Here is a 20150-nt window from a genome sequence, read left to right as displayed (position 1 = left end):
CGTGCCTCTCTGCCACAGCAAATACATCCTGCCTCCCCTGGCCAAGATCTGCTCCAGCTTCATCTCCGAACAGAGTTACAAATTATTACTCTGAAAACGTCTTTCTCAAATCCCAATTCAGTGTAAAGCCTTAAGAAGCCCTCCAACATGAGAGAAATAGGATCTCAAGTATGGCAAACCCAAGCAATTTAAGTAATCCAAATAATGCCACACCATCCCTAGAGAATGGAGAGCATTATTCTGTTACCATGAGATGAACCTATCATGTCTAGTCTTCATCTTTACCTAAAATGGCCATTTGACCAAGGTGAAACCTCGTCAGCCTGCCTGCATGGTCACCCGAGTTCTCAACCTACAGCAAGGCAGTCCATTAGCTACTAAGCCATCAACCTTGCGCAATGCTCACGTCCAATACATTATCACAAATGCCATGGTTCATAGGTAACTGAAAACAGAAGACCTGCCTATTTATTTTAGCTTAACGCCTGACTGTTCTTTGCACCCAGGCCCTGGACCAAACCAGCAGACTCTACAAGATGGACCATCTACATTCAACTTACGTTGCCCAGCTAAGAAAGATGTAACTGACTCTTATGAACTGAACCAAGACGAAGTGGACTTATAACATCTGCAGGCCCTCAACATGTCGTCCGACTCCAAAGGGCTGTGTAACTGGATTACTTTGCCCAACTGAAAATTGTGGGAAGACTGGATTATAGACATAATGATTGGGTGTGCTTAGGTGTAGTGTTTAAATTATTTGGCCAGGGTTCTTTGAATCTGTGGACTGATTAACACCCTGGTGGGTGGGTGTTTGACACCTTAAAGAGCACCCCTTACCTAGTGTACTCAGAAATAAGGATCTCTCCTCGAACTGTGACAGTAAGTTGATGTGCGGATTGAATTGGGCAAACCCACGTTCTGTGTTTCATAATAGGAAATAATGTGACAATGATCAGTAGGAGAATGCAAGCCATGAAATGAGTAAGGACAGACTCATTTAGGGGCTTCTACTGCCAGACTCAATGGAATCAGCGGGAATCAGCGGGAACCCCACACAGAAACTCCAGTGCAACCTTCACTGCAAGGAACCCTCACATTCAGTATTTCCCGACAGGCCCAAGAAAGAAAGTATTATCCTCTATCCCTTCACAGTCCTCAGCAGCTACCTCATGCTCTCAATTACACACAAAGAGTATAGAAATAGAAAGCCCCATACTGAGAAACTATCCATCACTTTAGCTGTAACTTCTACCTTGGCCCCATGACAAATCCTACAGACTGTAGCAACAAAGCTGGGTATAAAATTTGCCAATGAATTGCGGAGTCCACACAAGCATGGATCCAACCTACAACCAGGGATACATACCTTGTCCTTAGCCATGATGTCACTATAGCCTAATCTGATCTCTACAACAGTTCTCTCACAAGAAAGAGACTCATTCAGGGACTCACTGTCTCCTCCACAAGCAGCAGGCCCGGACTGGTGAGTCTGCCCACCGGGCAATCCCCCGGTCGGCTGGAGGGTGGTGGGGGCCGGTTTTCTAAACGGGGGCCGGTTTTGTGGCTGGGGCCGATTTTCAGCCCGCCCGTCAGTCACACTCACAGCCTGTGACGGTCGGACTGAAAATCAGCCCCCAGCCACAAAACCGGCCCCCGTTTAGAAAACCGGCCCCCGCATCGAGAGTCTGACCCAGCCAGCACTGCAGCAATGCAAACGTCCACGGTTCCGTCCACCAAACGGAGGAGGAGGAGGCTGTGCGCAGTGCGCAGAATGCCCCCCCCCGTCTCCTCCTCTGCCGCGTCTGCGCAGGGTGCGGCTGCTGGTGTAATTTTTCCCCGCATGCGCATTACATCTAACAGACGAGGACGAGTGGCGCAGAGAGGTGCGCACTTTAAATACATTTTCACAGCCAGGCTGAGGCAGAAGGCAGTGGCTAGTATCGCCACTAGCTAAGCCCGACCCCCGTGTCTGCCAGACTGCCACTGTCTGCCACGTGAGTGCCGCCCCGCCACCAACAACAGTCACAGGCCTGTGAGTGAGGTGAGTCCGGCGAAATAAGAACAGGGCAAGCGTGACCAGGCCTGAGGCCTGGCTGGCCCTGGGCCTGGTCTGGACGAGTGCTTAACATACAAATATCCTTTCTGCAGTGCTCTGACTACAGCTTTGCCGAGTTGGGTTCACACTTTTAAACACCTCTTGGTGAATGAATGCAACTGTGAGGTACAACATATGCAGACACGCGCATTAGCCCACAGAGCTATCGCACTGCCATTGCAATTACGGTGATGATGGTTGTTGGGAAGTCTCTGGTTCAACTGGCCACGGCGTCCATATTTCCAGTTTTCCGACTAGTGCTTTCCCTTACTTCCGGCGCAGCTCCCCCCAAGTGTAGCGCCAATCTAGATTCAGGCGCAAACTCCAGTCCGAGCCCTAATCGGGGTTACTACTCGGGCGCAGGTGCACCTCCCTTGAGCTTTATCCGCATTATTTTTTACCACATCAAACCGGAGCAGATGGTGCAGATCTGCAGCAGGGGGCAGAGTACAAGATGTAGAGTTGGCATATTAGCCTCCTATCGATGCATCGAATGTCTTCTGGTGCTGTCATTGCGACCTGCTGACCACAGCACCGTGCTGTGCAAACTCTGGGTGTGCCCTTACAGCACGACTCAGACGCCCTGGCCTAAGGCACTGGGAAGCAGTGCTTTGAATGGACCGGCATTGGAGGAGGCGCTGTATTTCACATCTGAAAGATGAACGTTGTAATCTGGTCACATCTCCGTTGTTGCCACGTCGAGATTTTTCTGTTGCAGGAAAGGATGAGGGAGGGGGTTTGATAGATCAAGTTTGGCCTTGACCGGCTGGAGAGGGCACCTGAATATGGGCACTTGGTGGCTTGAAATGGGCATTTGCCAGCTAGAGATGGGTGTTGGATGGACTTAGGTGAATGTTGGGGGATGTAGGTGGAGTTGGTTTGATGGTGATGATTTGGTTGGATGAAGTGCGCATTTGATAGAGGCGGGTGTGTGTTCGATCATGATGGGTGTTGGATGCATGCAGATGGGCGTTGGCTGGTTGGAGAGTGCTGTGGTTAGATGAAAGGGACATCTAGAGAGATGGAGTTTGGTGTGATGGAAGTGGGTGTTGGATGGATGCAGATGGGTGGTTGGAGATAGCTGTGGTTGGACAGATGAAAATTGGTGTTGGATGAATGCAGGGTGGTGCTGGGTGCTTTCAGATGGCTTTCGTTGTATGTAAGTGACTTTAGACAGATGGAAGTGAATGCTGGATGGATGCGGATGGGCATTGGGTGGTTGGAGATGGACGATGGTGGATGCGAATGGGTGTTGGATGGATGCGGTTGGCATTGGGTGGTTGGAGATGGACGGTGGGTGGATGCGGATGGGTGTTGCATGGATGTGATGGGCATTGGGTGGTTGGAGGCAGACGGTGGGTGGATGCGGATGGGTGTTGGATGGATGCGGATGGCATTGGGTGGTTGGAGATGGACGGTGGGTGGATGCGGATGGGTGTTGGGTAGATGCGGATGGGCATTGGTTGGTTGGAGATGGACGATAGTGGATGCGGATGGGTGTTGGATGGATGCGGATGGGCATTGGGTGGTTGGAGATGGACGGTGGTGCGGCCCACTCTTCACGCAGCGCTGCTGCTCTCATTAGCGCTCGTGTCTGTAGGCAGCGCTGTCCCCCGTCATCTCGCTGCCGACTATGTACCAGTACCACCTGATAACTAAGTTCTAAACTCTCGGCCCGAGAGACTCACTGAAGTTCTAACTTATCAGGTAGTGTGGTGGTACAGTCACGTCGCGCTGCCTGCTCATCATTCCTCATTCGTTGTGCCAGTGCCGTGCCAATGTATGCCCAGTTTCACTTTCACCTTCTACTGCAAGTGGTCTGGCCTGGCCTGGCCTGCCTGTCTCACAGCAGAGGTTTCTACTACGGTCCGGACGTGTCTCATTTATCATGGGATGTGTGTAGCCTACAGCGCAGAGTGGGAGTGACGCAGGAGCAGGCCCCCTCACATCCTGGTTCCTCTCCCCCAATGCCCCCTCCCTCACGTTTGTACATTTCAAACATGTTGCAAATTGGTTTAATTGCCGTTGACATTCACAATAACTACCACTCAGTGTTAATAACAAGCATTTGCAATGCAATAGGTCTCGCATTTACGTGACTTTAAGCTACTGGCATTGTAAATGGTAATGCCTTTTATTTATATTTTGGTTTTTAAAACATAAATAAAAAGCATTCTCATTTACAATGTCAATAGCTTACACCTTCGCAAATGCGAGATCTGTTGCATTGCAAATGCTTGTTAATATGAGGTTTGGCCCTGAGATTAGTATGATGTTTTTTGAGAACTGGGGCGAAGGACCAGGGATGTCTTGAATATATGGTTGTTTTGAGCCACATCCAAATGCATATAATGTTTGGACCATAAAACGCAAGAAGATACTGCCCTACACGTTTCCGACTTCTATGGTTAAGGACCAAACAGCAGATCTGGGGTCTTTCTACTCGGGATACTGAGGTAGTTAGCTCAGTAGGAATCCAACTTCATTGGGGTTTTGTGATTAAAGTATCAACTTCGAATAGTCCCTTTAAGAGAATGTTTGCATATGATTTACAGTCCTGATTTATTTGTAAAATAACGGTTTATATTTATTGTTCTTTATTTTGTCTTGTGATCAATAATATGTATTTAGATGGAAAAATGGCATCTGTCAGAGCCTTGTGCACAAATTCATTACAACGATTTCACAATAATGGTGCAAATACATGACCAATGTTTTTTTTATAGGTTTAGAAAAGGAAACATATGAGGTCAGTTGCTCTCCACAGTTTGAAATTTGAATTTTGTGTAGAAATCAATACTCTGTAGTGGGAATTCAGGGGCACATGCATCATGCTATTTACCGGTCGCAAATGGGCTGGTTCGCAGAATCGTCCCGCTTGCAACCGGTAAACAGGCATTTCCGATGCATCAACCCAAAATGCTTTCGCAAAACAGGTAATCGCAATTTTTGCGATCACCTATTCTGCAAATGCAGTTAGCGAATCGCAATTTGCGATTCCCAAAATGCAATGCAAGAAGCATTCTCAGAATGTGACTTTGCATTAAGGAATCACAAATTAACATCAACTTCAAGTTGATGTTAATTTACAAATCCTTAGAAGGGCATGTGTGTACGCCACATGTGCACACATACAATTTTTGGGGGTGCATCAGGGTGGCCTTTTGACACCCTAGCACCCTCGAAATTGCATTTGCAATTTGCGATTACTTCAATGGTAATCGCAATTTGCGAATGCTCTCCCAATCATTCCTAGGGGCCTCTAGGCATTCCCTAATAGTGAATCGCAATTTGCAATTCGCTATTTGGAAATGTGTAGGAATCGCAAATTATTTTGCAATTCCTACATGCAAAAGGTATTGCGAGTCCTTAATAGCAATTCCTTAATAATCACTATTAAGGAATCGCAATTCCTTTGGTTGATGTATGTGCCCGATAATTATGATTTTATGAGCAATAGGCATGTTAAAAATGTTTAGCTTTTAAAAGATACATATTTATTTATTTTTTACTGAGAATTTAGGTAGCTTTTCAAAAAAGAATCTAGCAGTACTGTATAACTCTTGTCTTAACTTTAAAAGGACTATTTTGAGAATGCCCACAGAGATTGATGTAAGGATATTTTAGAGCATCTTGCTTTACGTTTTAAGGTGTTTTACAAGCATTTTACTAGCCTTCTTATACTCGGTCAAAAAGTTTGCCTATTGCTTCTGTGTCTGCTCTTTTGCGTAAACATTTATTGGTCTATAGGACTTAATTTCTCTCGATCCTATGCTTGCTTGTTGCTTGCTTCTTTGTTCTTTCAATTAGAAATCGCCTCTGGTCGTCGCGGATCATAGTCGCACTAGCAGCAGAAAAAAAATCCCACACAAGCTGCTTGAAGCTGCCTGTGTAAGCCATAATTTTCTACTGGCAGTGGCTAGCGCCTAGCCCGACCGCCCTGTGTCCAGTGTCTGCCACAGTGCGAAAAACAGACTCGCCTCACTCAGGCCTGCTGACTGCTGTTGGTGGTGGGGTGGCACAGTGCCACCCCACCACCAACAGCAGTCAGCAGGCCTGAGTGAGGAGAGTCTGTTTTTCTGCCCCGAGCTTGAAAGAAGCAAGCAGCGCGCGACGTGAATATGTACCTGATAAGTTATAACCTCTCGGCCCAAGACTATTTTTGGTGCTCTCTGAAAGAATGCCTATGAATACATATGACTGGGTGGGTAACCTGATGTTCTTTAAGGACATCATCTACTGTTTACTGTGCCTTGAAAGTTGATACAATTTGAATATGTAATGAAAAATGTGCTGTAAAATTCACCATTTTGGTCTGTCGGGATCGCTCGCTGCACTCGCTTGCTACACGCTGGACGGGGGCTGATTCGCTATGCGACGGACGGGGGCTGGTCTGGCAAAATTTGCCAGGGCTGCTTTCAGTTCCCAGTCCGGCCCTGACAAGCAGACAGGCAGGTTTTTCTTCATAGTTGAGATAACTCACAGGCCATCAGGGTAACTGGTCTGTTGCCAAAACTATACCATCCTAATGGCTGGCCCACAAATGCAGTCTTCTCTCTGACGGGAAAGGCCAGGTAAAGGAAGCTGCAATGCAGGCCCACTTGCCTTTAATGGGCAGCCCAAAGCTAACAACATAATTCTCCTTACACCAACCTACTGCTCCAGAGGCTGCCACGAAGCCTTAAACAGAGGCAATTTAGTAAGAGTGATAGAGGCATTGCCCAGCCTTAATAAAGTGCTGTCTACAGACCTGCTTTGAGTAGGCTTTGTTCTATCCGTGACCAAGGAGGGCACTAGAGAAGCAATGGTTTCCTGGTGGGCAAACAAGGCCATCATCAAAGCAAACCTAACAAAAGAAGCCATTATTTTGGACAGGGGAATCGTTGTCGCTGCAGGAAAGGAAGACCAGTATCCAAGTATTTTTTAAATATTGTCTGACACCGACGTGGTCTTGGCCCAGAGACAGCGATGTCGACAGCCTCTTGTCAGATCTGACTGTGACCCAAATAGTATCTAAGACTCACAACGTCTAGGAATGAAAATTTAAACAAACAACAGCAAGCGACTGCAAGCATTGCTGGTCAACAGCGACCGACCCACAATTACTCTTGCTCCGACTGGACCCCCAGGCGACTACTCTATTTGGCCTTGGTTACCAGCAGCCTTGCCGGGAGCTGCTCAGGACATCTCAAGATTGTGCTCATGGGATAAACGCTCTGATCAAATTTTAAAAATGAGCAGGGCAGATTAATTAGTTGGAACATCTCTAACTTGGAGACGAAATCAGGGAATAACGAATGGGTCACTTGCATCAAATCACATTCAATTTGCTGTCTTCAAGAGACCTGCGCGCGCAATGAAATAGAACTTGAGGGGTGTCTCCACCTTTTCATTACCAGCAACCAAAGGAAATGAGGGAAGGCCAGAAGGAGGTGTAACAACCTGGGTTGCAGTGAATCTACAAGTATCAGTGCAGATGGAAACCAAATAGGAAAACGGAAATAACATTCAACATTTGAAAGTCTGTCATGACTAATGGGTCTTTGACCTATTCAATGTTTATATTCCATCAGGGAAACAGAAAGACTATTTACAATAATAAATCTACTTAGCTTTTACATTGATAACTCATTTAACGGGAACGTATCACAGCTAAATAGTGCTAGGAGTAAGTAATGCCCTCATGCAATCTTAGTGTGCAGGGACTACAATACCAAGCCAGACATATCTATGGTTGACAAAGCCAAGCTGGAGGCTAGGAGGGTCCCTCCTACTCGCTGGTTTCTAACCCTACAATCAACTTGACTGTGACAGAAGTTTCTTCACTTCCTCTCAGTGGTTGCAATTCCTCGGACCAAATGTCTCATTGTGGCAACTGTATAGCAAATGCTATGTTCGTTTTTTTTTTTTAAAGCAAAGAAGGAAGAAGAAAAATATGGAAATTGAGAAACATGACAAAAAGTGTTTTATTTCAAATAGTTAAACTCAATGAATAGGAAAAAAGTTATTTCAGATGCATGGCCTCCTCATACTCGACTCTGTCTGAGTCCTTACTAGTATAAGGAGCTCCACTTCTCTCACTTGCCACCCAGTATTCAAGTTTATATGCTATCTTCTATATAAACCAGACACCACCCGTGTCAAAAAGGGAGTTTACATCTTTTACCCATCCTGTTCTTATCTGTGTCCACCTTCTACGATAACCGAAGCGTCCAGTAGGCTCAGAAACATTACAGTAACATAAAAGGGAACAGTGCAGTTGCTGCATCAGCTCTTCAGATGGGTGTTGTTGGAAATTGCCCTCTCTGCTGTGTCACCCACAAATGTTCTGCCTTCCTCCTTCTCTTTTTGCTGAATTAATTTTTTGGGGCTTTAGGACTCTGGGCGCTTTACCACAGCTAACCAGTGCTAAAGCGCATGTTCTCTGTGTAAAACATGGTGACATTGGCGTATCCACAATTGGCATATTTCATTTACTTATAAGTCCCTAGTAAAGTGCACTGTATGTGCCCGGGGCCTGTAAATAAAATCCTACTGGTGGGCCTGCAGCACTGATTGTGCCACCCACTTAAGTAGCGTTTTAAACATGTCTTGGGCCTGCCACTGCGGAGCCTGTATGTGCAGTCTTAAACTGCCATGTCGACTTGGCAAATTAAGCCTCTTGCTAAGCCCCAACCTTCCTTTCTAGTACATCTCTGCCACCCCTAAGGTAGGCCATGGACAGTCCAAAAGGCAGTGTACTGTGTATTTAAAAGGTAGGGCATGCACTTGTAAGTTTTACATGTGCTAGTAGTGAAAAACTCTTAAATTTGTTTTTCAGTACTGCAAGGTCTATCTCTCCAATTGGAGAACATTAGGATTACCATATTACATTTTATACGTTTAATTTCCAATCAGGAAGATATTGGTCCTCCAGGTTTGGTGTCTCTTGAATCACAATGTAAAATCAAAGCTTATGGCGAAGTCAGATTTTAAATTGTAATTCTGAAAATGCCCCTTTTGGAGAGTTGCATTTTCTTACTTTAGCAATTTTACACCTTCTGTCAGTCTCTGAATGGACTTCGGGGGTTAGTGACAGCTGAGTTAGGCAGCCAAACCAAAAGGGAGCTTAACTGCGATTGATGGGCCATCCACATCCTGATGGGCTATCATAGGCAGAATGGGAAGGAGGAGCTGGCATTTACACCTGAATGGGCTGTGCCCTGTCCCCACACAAAGGGCTGCAGATCCCCCTGAAGTGAGTCTGGAGCCAGGGCAAGAAGGGCAGGAAATATGTGAACTTCAAAGGCATCTCTTTGAAGTCTCCTCACTTAACAGGCACAACTGGTTAAAAATACTGGACCTCTGACACCACCAGTTCAGTACACTTCTGGACCTGTGGATACTCTTCCAGGAAGAAGGAGCCCTGTGCTGCTACAAGGACTACCACTCTGCTGGACACCTGCTTTGCTCTGCTGACCTGCAGCACTCTTGCCTGGGAGCTAGAAGGACAGGACCTGCAGGACCTGCATGTCTCCAACCCAGAACCAAAGTGACTCAAGGGCTTGCTGGCTTGTCTCCGGTGTGAAGTCTCGGGAACATAATAGTCTTCCAATTCATCCTGGTACAGCACCTGGACTCTGCCTACTGTGAGTCTTGCCTTGCCAAGTGGTGCCAATCCAGCCCAGGGCCCTTGGACGTGACTATAAAGTGCTTTTCCAATAGAAATCCATGGAACGCCAATGCGCTGCTCGAAACCAGTGCATCTGAATTGACAGCTTTGTATTGCTGCTGCCATGAGTATCAAGACCATCGCATCATCACCTGCGCAGTACATCGCCTCCATTTCCGACTCATCTTCGACTGTGTGCGGCTTGGAAATGACGCATTTCCTTCATCCTGGGATTTGCCGATTATGCTTCAACTCTTTGCTTCTTGCATCTCGGTTCCGTTGACGACGCAACTAAGGTACTTTGCAGCCGGCCAAGGACGTTCTCTGTATCTGACCTGCACTCCATCACAATATCCCTGTACTTTTGGATTTGACCAGGTCTAATGCGACTAGATATCCCAGGTTAGTGCTTTATGCTTTTAAGGATTCCTTTTGAACACTTTCTTACCGTGGCAGAAGCGTGGGCTGAACGGACCTACCGGGGTGAAGAGAGATGGTAGCACCGAGGCTGGCGGACCGACTGTGAGTGGGTGTACTCACTTTCCCAGCGTCCTGTGCGTCCCTGCGTGGCGCTCTTTTGCTCATCATCTAGCAGCGCCCGGAGGTGCTTAAAATCAGCAGGGCGCCTCCCGCAGCGCGCGATTCCCTTTGAACACTTTCTTACCGTGGCAGAAGCGTGGGCTGAACTGACCTACCGGGGTGAAGAGAGACGGTAGCACCGAGGCTGGCGGACCGACTGCGAGTGGGTGTACTCGCTTTCCCAGCGTCCTGTGCGTCCCTGAGCGGCGCTCTTTCGCTCATCATCTAGCAGCGCCCGGAGGCGCTTAAAATTAGCAGGGCGCCTCCCACAACACGGGACGCGCGCGGGCGTGCCCGGGCAAGGCCCGGGCCAAGGGCGGGCCCATCTGCGCCCGTCAGAGCCCAGAGGAGGCCGGGCTGGGCCCACTATCTAAGCCCCAGGAGGGGAGGCGTCTACACCCTGCAAGTAAGAACACTTAACATTGACTTAATTTGCTGTTGGGACATTTACCCTGCCTATTGACTTCAGACACTGGTGGCCCGTGCAGTTGATACTGGTATTCTATACGTCAATGGTAATTGTGCCCCATAATTATGCTTAATATACTGGTCCCTAAATTTAGAGTTTACTATGTCTAAGGTTGATCGTGTGGGAGGGGGTGGCTCTAGGGTTGTGGGCAATTTAGATGCCTTTTTAACACGGGCAGAGTTGGTCCTTATGCACGAAATTAAGATGACAGAAAAAAGACCATCAAAGAACCCCCAACATCATTGAGTCTTATTAGGACCCTGCCCTTCTAGCCTCCCTACCACTGAGGCCCCAAAAGCTGTCCATACTCACCTGGTGACTGCCGAGATCCATGCACCAGATGCGATAAACAACAGTATGGTATCCCTTGATGCATCTCCTGCTCCTAAAACAAATACACGGCAACGGAGATCGGAGTAGATTAAGGCCATAGATGACTCAATCACTAAAAAACGGAAGGCACGTGGACAGCCGCATATGCTAACACGTGCCAGCAAGGTGGCTAAAACAAGAAATAAATCTGGTGAAAAAGTTGGAACCCAGGTAGTTGCCCTTCCATTGATCAAGTTTGATAAAAATAAAGGCAAGGAAGACGATAGATCATATTTTAAAGACCTATTTAGGGGTCTAGAAGATGCACTCCTGTCCAAAGTAGGTGATAGAATGGTGGCCCTGCTAGACCCCCTACTATCCAAACTTTCAGATATTGATGCCAGGTTATGTAAACTGGAGCAACACATGCTACTACCAATTTCAAATACGGGTAGGGGTGTGATTGGGCAGCCATCTGTACCCAAGGTAGCTACAGCACAGAGTAACAGTAATCACAAAGAAATAGGCTTCACAAACGACAGTAAGGGTATAGGGGGCTCTGCACCAAAAGCAGCTGCAAACCTGAGCTCAGACCTGTATCTGCGTATTATTTAAAGCCCTTCCAACCCCACTGCTGTTGCTACCAAACTTCTCTTCACACATCCATTGTAACTGGTGACTCATTGGTGCTGCCAGTGCCAAAGAAGACACGGCGTGCAGCCTTTGCAGAAACTCCAGCCTGCCATCATCAAATGGTCCTGCATCTACCAAGGAATATGGAAGGAGTAGGGGACTGGGCACCCTGAGAGAGAGCTATGATAAACCCAGTAGTAACCTTATCCTTCCTCCGGAAGCAACACCCTATACTATTATTCTTACCAATGTACCAGTACTTACGTCTGCTAACAATACTGAACATTGGGAATCATTAAAGAACAAAGCACTACATGTGGTAAACCGCAGGACTGGGTTGGGTGACTCTCTATTTAATGAGTTCAAAATGGTACGTAGAGTCCCATGGGTCGGGCCTAATCAGAAACAATGCATAGGGGATTGTGTGGTAATTAGTTTTGGGTCCCTGCTACTTGGGCAAACAATTTTGGAAAGAGGAGGGACGAGGGACCTGAGTGAGCCTAACATTCATATATTGCCCCTTGGTTTCTTTTATCGAGTACTATTTCCAAATATGGTAGGTAGAGGAAATGCAAGAAATACCAGTCAGGCTCGTGTCCCCTATGACTATGCTGTACCAATACTTAATAGATTTGAACCACTATCCACATTGGAGGAAATTGATTGACTACACACACTAGATGTGTGCGGAGTGAATCCTCAGTCACCACCCACTAAGAGTTGGATAGCTGGGGTACTAGTATCCAACCTGCGAGTTCACACATCGCCAAAAGTGCATCTGACTGGGGGGGAGGGGTGTAGTAGGTCTAATGGTAGGGTTTTAGAAGGGGGTCTCCTGGATAACCAGCAGCAGATAGCTGATGATGTAGTGGGGGTGTCAAACGAACCTTGTGACCAATTGGGCAACGATAATGTCACTGTGGGCAACGTGCAATGTTTAAAGTTAGCTTCCTGGAACATTGCGGGTATATCTAACAAAATGAATTCGGTTCCCATACTTTTAATAATGGGGTACGCTCCAGCAGAATTGTTTATATCCTATTGAACAAGGAGTTGTGGTGTAACCTTGTTGATATGGAGGTCTGCGAAAGACCAGAGAGCGATCATAACCCCTTGATGCTCTCTGTTTTAAGCACAGCATCAGTTCGTGGAGCGATTTTAGCAACACGCGATGATTTTGTTGAAGTGAGAATGACCAATGACACCAGATGGGTCAAGTGGGCAAGTGTCCTTCAGAACGAAGAGCACTTGGCTAACATGCAAAACCTACTAGCAAGCGCCATTAGTAAGCTGAGGGTTTGTGCAATTCAGGGGGAGGTGAATGTAAAAATAGTTCAGATCCATGAGGAACTTTTTTTTAAGCTCAGAAGTCATTTTATAAGGAGAGCAAAGAAGCCTAGTCATGACATTGGCCAGAAAGCGGCAGCATGGTGTGACAGCTCTTGCAGAGTTGCACATAAAAAACTTGCGGTAGCAATACGTTCTAAGGATAGGCCTGTAATATCCATGGCCAGGGCTGATTACAAGAGGGCCCAGTACCAGGAGGGCCTGGGACGACCGGCATTGGGGGGACTTGTTGGAAGCCTCACGTGGGAGGAATATGTGTGTGTTTTGGCACTTGGTTAGGTGTAGAAATGGTGTGGCTAATAATGTCCCACACAACTCTGTAGAGCCAGAAAGGTGGGTTTCACACTTCTTTTGTGAAGATGTTAACTCTGGAATATTAGTAATTCCACCTCCTGAAACAATTCCTACAAACAAGTTCTTGTGGTCTTTAATTGGGCTCCCCCAGTCCACTCCCCTGTTACCATTGTTCTTGGACCTGGGTTGCCACTCCACAAAGTTTAGGCCAATCGCATACTGGAGGAGGATATGGGTGACTCCCGAGTTACAACATTATGCGTTGGCTCTAAACGATGTCAAGAACTCGGATGTGTCAAACAAAATTCCATGGCTTACGTGTGTGAGGGACTTACTCATTGGGATGGGCATGAGCAGCTTATGGACAGATCCAGGGGGCACAGTATTTCCATCCAAGGTAGAGTTCAAGGCAGCCTATTGGAAAATGGTCATAGCAACGCGTTATGTGTTTTCCAATGGGCCGTCTTTGTCCACATCATTTCTTGGTCAAAAACATGAAGCCAAGTTTGAGGACTATTGGGACGTAATTACCATTCCAAATGAAAGAAAACTATACCACCAATTCAGGGTGGGCTCTCTACCTAATAAGGCTTTCACTGGGAAATGGAAAGGCTTGAATGATGATGCCGGTCCCTATTGCTTAGATCAGGGGGAGACGGTGGTACATATTTTAATAGCCTGCCCAGCCTATTATAGACCAAGACAAAGATGGCTGAAACCAGTTTGCCAGAACATGGGAACTAGGATGAGCAATGAGGCAGTGCGGATTCTGACCACCTCATTGGAAGAGCCGATAGTGATCGCCGTCACCAAGTTTTTGGGACAGGTGTGGGTCATTCGTTCACAGTCCAATCTAAGCACCTAATGATGGGCGAGTATAATAATCACTGCAAACAGGTCACCCCTGTGAAAAGAAGTGCTATATAATGTCTCCCGCACAATGCACTTTATAAACTTGTGTCTGAGCACTTTTTGCACATATTCCATTGGTAATTCCGCTCTGCTGCGCTGGTGAATGTAATGTAAATGTTTTACGCATTAGGAGCTCTATATGTATTAAGATTTTTAATGTGCTTAGTGTATATTTTTGGTGTTAATTGAACACAAGTGATTTGATGTTAATTTAATTGTTTTATAGATTTTTATACCGTGCTTTTTTAATTCACCACTATTGTGTCATGTAAAGACTTTTGTGATATATTTATAGTAATAAAGTCTATGAACTGAACTGAACTGAGCTTTATGCTTTTAAGCACTACATCTCAGTTTATTCTTTAATAATTCATAACTCCGGTTCTACTTATTGGATCTTTGTAGTTGTGGTCTTGTCTTGTTCATTAAATGAAGCTCTGTTGTTCTAACCAGGCATGGTATTTTTTGTGTGGTGTTTCAACTGTTTTACTGTCAGAAGGGCTGCACAAATACTTTACACCTTGACTCTTAAGTTAAGCCTGTCTGCTCTGTGCCAAGCTACCAGGGGTTGAGCACAGGTTAATTTAGGGTGTGTTTGTGACTTGACCTGACTAGGATTGTGGTTCCAGCTTAGACAACGTGCATACTTTTGCCAACCAGAAACCCAATTTCTAACTGGTGTCATATCCCTCCTTCCTTCTGTCATTCAAACTTTGACAGGCCTCTCCTGAATGACCTGCAGGGCATTTGGACCATAGAAGATACTTGGGGCCCCAGTCACATAGTTCTTAAATGGGACTGTGACTAAAAGTTGATGCTGATGAATACCAAACAAACAAAGCAAGGTACCTGCTGTAAGTTGGTGACATTATTTATAAGGCTGTATTATGGGTCTTCCCTTCATCATAGCTTCTTTTACAATGTGGTTTGGTATGTGAGCCAAAATAAGACTAGTTTGTTTTAGCTGGATCCCATATCAAATGCTTTTTTTCAGTAAAATGTAACCAGGCATCTGGACAGTCTTTCAGGATCTCTGTAGGCTAATGTCAGAACCCCTTTCGGAGGGCTATTGGGCACACAGAGGTTACTGGGCCCAACTGTGGGGGCGGAGCCCTTTTACTCCTGATGTCCATGAGCCCAACCTGCTAAGGATCCTGAGCAGCTGGGCCAAGTACCCTCTCCTGCACTTGACTCTCAGTGGCAGTATGCTGATGGAGCATTAGGTATTCCCTATCTTAGATCACAGACAGAGTGAGCTCAGACCTGTATCTGCATATTATTTAAAGCCCTTCCAACCCCACTGCTGTTGCTACTAAACTGCTCTTCACACATTCATTGTAACTGGTGACTCATTGCTGCTGCCAGTGCCAAAGAAGACACAACGTGCAGCCTTTGCAGAAACTCCAGCCTGCCATAGTTTGATTTGCAATGTAGGTGTATCTTGCAAAACATGACTGCATGTATTTCATACTGTGATTGGCAAGTCACACACATCTTGCCTTCGAAATATGACATAGTGGGGTGCATGAGAGCATAGATGGGCACCTGCCGATCCGTGCCCTGCAGACATCTGTCTTCAATTTGTTATTGCACAATATCCCATCAATGCCAAAAGACTATATTTAGTTGGAAGCTTTTCATGGAGCTTTGGTCTAGAAGACTGAGGTGATCGAATTCTGAGAAGCCTTTTGTTCCACACACAAACACACCGGGGTCTATTCACAAAGGTAAATGCAATTATTTCTGAATCTATTACTGCACCCAGGTGTAACTCTATCTTTTGTTTTTGCTGGTCACCAGGCTGTGGTGGGCCAGGGCTTGGGGGCTTGGCAGGTGTATTTTTTCACCAGTTCTTAGTGCATGTTTATACTTAAGTGTAGACTTGCATGTCTTCACCACTGGAGTAACCTCTTTCAAAAGGACGTATATTTTTAAAAAGTTGGCATCGCAGTTTTGTGTGGATTTAAATCTGTACCCCCTAGGGAGTGACAGAGATCGAGGGGCTGGCATATTTCTAGGCCCCATGGACTCATTTGCCAGGCCACTTTTCCTAAAATCTGGGATGGTAAGGCATTGCCCCCCCTCCCGAGCCTAATTGAGGCTTCAGGCCCCATTCTCCTTCGCTGATTGTTTTTTTGGGGAGGGGAGCATGCAGCCCTCCTCTCATACCCTCATCGAGGCCCATATCCTTAGCTGTGATCTAAATTTAAAGAAGGTGGTGCACCCCACTTCTCGAACCATACATCAGTTAAACATAGTTGAGGACCAATAAGTGCAGTGTCCCGAGGTCTCCAATCCCCAGAACACTGCTAGTGCGGGAATATACACTTGACTCACTGCCCGCACTATCCCAAGCAAGGAACATCATTTTGCTCCTGACTGGGTAAGAGCAAAGAAAAAAGCTGCTCCTGCCTTGGTGGTAGCAAAGGAACAGAGCCAGCTCCCACTCGCACCAACTATAGTGCAGGCTGGAGAGCCGACTATGGCAGTGGCGGCATTGCCCCCCCCCCCACACCGGTCCTCAATGGGCACCCACTCTCACAAAATAGCCACCTTTCACCGGTACCGCAATGGATGCTGGCTGGGGAACCATGAATTGTTGGACTGATGCTTCGAAATAAAAAAGGCCGTGAATGCTGAAACATTTCTACAACGTTTGCCCTGATGAAGTCCCCTGTGAGAGACGGGATTGAGAAATATATCTGTATTTTAAAGTGATGAATGGACTGAATGCAAACATTTCTATGACCATCACCTTGAGTTAATAATGTACTGGATTTAGAAAATATAGGATACAGTAATTGCTGACTATCTGGATGTTCTCTACCTTGTTTGTTGAGCTAACTGTGAATTATTTCCTGTAATTCGCAGGGTTGAATTAATTTGCAGGATATTTAGCTTTCCTAAACAAATCAAAATGTTAAACACAGCATTTAATCTTTTTTTCATTGCTAGTAAATAAACTTTCACAAAGACAGTGCTGCTCTTACAGCATTAATCTGTTAAGTTTTGTCAGTTATTTCCTGTCATCGCACTAGGTGTTGCATATGTTATTCTTTCCTATTTTTACCATTCATATCTCAACTACATTAAAATAGAAAACATTTTCTCAAACAATAAAGCACATGACTCAAATTGTTGTCTACTGTTTGTTTTATCTGAATTAAATCATTCATATATATTCACATATATAATCAATGCTGTCAACACATGGTCACTGACAGACTGCGGCGGTTATACCGTACGGATGCCTGTTTGCCGTCTACTAGCATTAAATTTCCCGTGCTCACACTGATACAAGACAGTCATTGCCTGGGCCAACACTGATTCTACCTCCAGGCCTCATTCCAGGATTCACTCTGGTTTTCTTTGGGCTGTCATTATCCTTCCCCCATTCTGTCCTGATGATTACCCGCTTTTGACTACCCAATGGAGCATAGTTTGGGTTGAAACATCGACGACCACGCAAGGCCCAGATTGACCAAGGCTCTGCACACCAAAAAGAATAATCATTAGCCAGCAGAGTCATTGTATTTCCATAGTTATCTGGCCTATCACCCACATGTACATATTATTTTTTTTAATTTTTATTTATTCAAGATTTTAAGTAGAAAAAGAGAAGAAAGAGCAAAGAAGGTGAAGAAAAAGAGAGAGGAAGAGAATAAAGGAACAGGCGACAATCCGCCACATATCCCCACACAGGGGGCGCTGAAAAATTGCTCTAGAAACCAAAATTATATAAAAGAAGATGGCACACACCGCTGTTAAATGCCCATGGCAATGTCATTGTTCGCCAACCAGTACCGATTGGAGGTAGCGCCAATCCCTCATCAGGTGATCTAAAGTTCACAAGGGAAGGGAGGGTCCCCAACCAGGATCACAGTCGTATAGGAAGGCCGTGCAATCCATCTCCACATGCGAATTTTGTCGCAACCAAAAGTAAACAACAACCCCACCCCAAAACCCATCAGACCCCCCTCCCCCCACCCCCCACCCTTTCCCCGGTGGTGGCGACCAGCATTCATTCAGAACAACTTCATACAAGTAGGTGGTTAAATTTGGAAGAGGTGTAGTGCACGAAGCGCTGAGGGGCAAACCGCAGATGGCAGACCTCGAGATAGAAATCTAACCAAGGGTCCCCAGTTGAACATGAAGTTTTTAAAGTTCCCCAAAAATATATCTGACATTCTCTCCATACTCAGTAGTCGCCATAACCGTGCGTGCCATAGAGAGATGGCCAGCGCAGTCGGGTTTTTCCAGGCGGCTGCCAAGGTCAACTTAGCCGCCCCCAAGCACAGCCATATAATGCGTTTATCAGCTCTAGTCTGATGTTCCAACAACGAGTCTCTAAGCCCCAACAGCACATACTCCATCGAATTCGGAATCGGATAACCCATCACATCCTTAATGTGGGATAGGATCTCGGACCAGAAAGGTCGGATGGTGGGGCAATCCCACCAAATGTGGCGGAAGTCACCCAGCATACCGCAGCCCCGCCAGCACCTATCCGAGGTAGTCGGAAAGATCCGATGCAACTTAGATGGGTAGAGATACCAGTCAAACAGAAGCTTCGGGTGAGCCTCTCTGAGGTCTGTTGAATGAATATGTGCCACCACATCTCGCCAGAGGCTCCTCCACTCGTTATCAGAAATGTTCCTACCTAGGGTAGTCTCCCAGTGGTCCATGTAACGAGGGCGGGGGGACACCGCGGTGTCCAGTAACAACCCATAAAGGAAGGAGATCGTCCCCTTCATCGTGGACGTGCGGAGAATAAAAGCCTCAAACTTCTTCAGTGGTCTAGTAGCGGCGTCTACCACCTCCGTCGATGTCGCCCAGTGTAAGAGTTGAAGGTGTCGAAAGCGTTCAGTGGGCGGAACACCATAATCCCGCATACAATTTTGAAAGGTGAGAGGTGTCACACCATGAAACAGGAGAGTAAGGGCTCTGCAACCACCCTCCCTCCAGACGCCAAAGGGTCCGTCAGTCAAGGCTGGAGGGAAAGCCGGGTTGAAATGAATAGGAGTAAACGGAGATGAGAAGGTGGTCCACCGGTCGTCGCCACTGACTGTGTCCCAGACTTTTAATACCGTGCTGGTGGGAGTGCTAATATATGCATTCCTGGGTCGGTCAGCCTTGGGCTTCCAGGCCAGATCCCAGATGGATCTTCCGGCCACACTCCGATCCATATGGAGCCAGTGCTTTTCTGAAAGCTGCTGGGACCATTCCACCAGTATCCTCAACTGTGCAGCTTTATAATACAAGTGCATGTCCGGGAACCCCACCCCCCCCTCCATTCGCGGACGACGAAGCACTGCATAGGAAAGTCGCGCCCGGCCGCCTTGCCACACAAACTTCAACATCAGGGTCTTAAGCCGACGGAAATAGTCTAACTCCACCGGTATGGGCAGTGCCTGGAAGAGATACAACATTTTTGGGAGGAGGACCATCTTGAGCGCGTGAATCCTACCCATCCACGAGATGTACTTCGGCTTCCACCTCTCTAGCTCCGCGCGTATCGCCGTCAACATCGGTGGAAAGTTGGCCGGGAGTAGTGCGCCTAGGGTAGAGGTCAGCCGCACTCCCAGATACAGCAAGGATATAGTCGACCACGACAGTGGGGTAATTGCTCGAATCCGGTGCACCTCCTCGGGAGGTAGAGTCAGATTCAGAATATACGATTTGTCGAGGTTGACCCTGAATCCCGCCGCCGTCTCAAAGTCAGAGAGCACCGTATGGACATAGGGCAACGATAGCGCCGGGTCTCTGATCGAAAGTAACACATCATCCGCGAATAGCGAAATCTTATGCTGTTCACCTGAGAAGGGAAGGCCCAAGATATGTTCATTCTCCCGAAT

The 20150-nt window shown here is 46.6% G+C and overlaps 1 protein-coding gene across 2 annotated transcripts in view; it reads right to left on the bottom strand.

Annotated features, from left to right (window-relative positions):
* The window catches only part of LOC144754857 (uncharacterized), a 1464081-nt gene that overhangs the window by 821821 nt on the left and 622110 nt on the right, over positions 1 to 20150 (bottom strand). The window lies entirely within an intron of this gene.

This window comes from Lissotriton helveticus, chromosome 5_1, assembly GCF_964261635.1.
Source record: "Lissotriton helveticus chromosome 5_1, aLisHel1.1, whole genome shotgun sequence".
NCBI classification, from domain to species: domain Eukaryota; kingdom Metazoa; phylum Chordata; class Amphibia; order Caudata; family Salamandridae; genus Lissotriton; species Lissotriton helveticus.
This window is presented reverse-complemented; position numbering and strand designations above follow the sequence as displayed.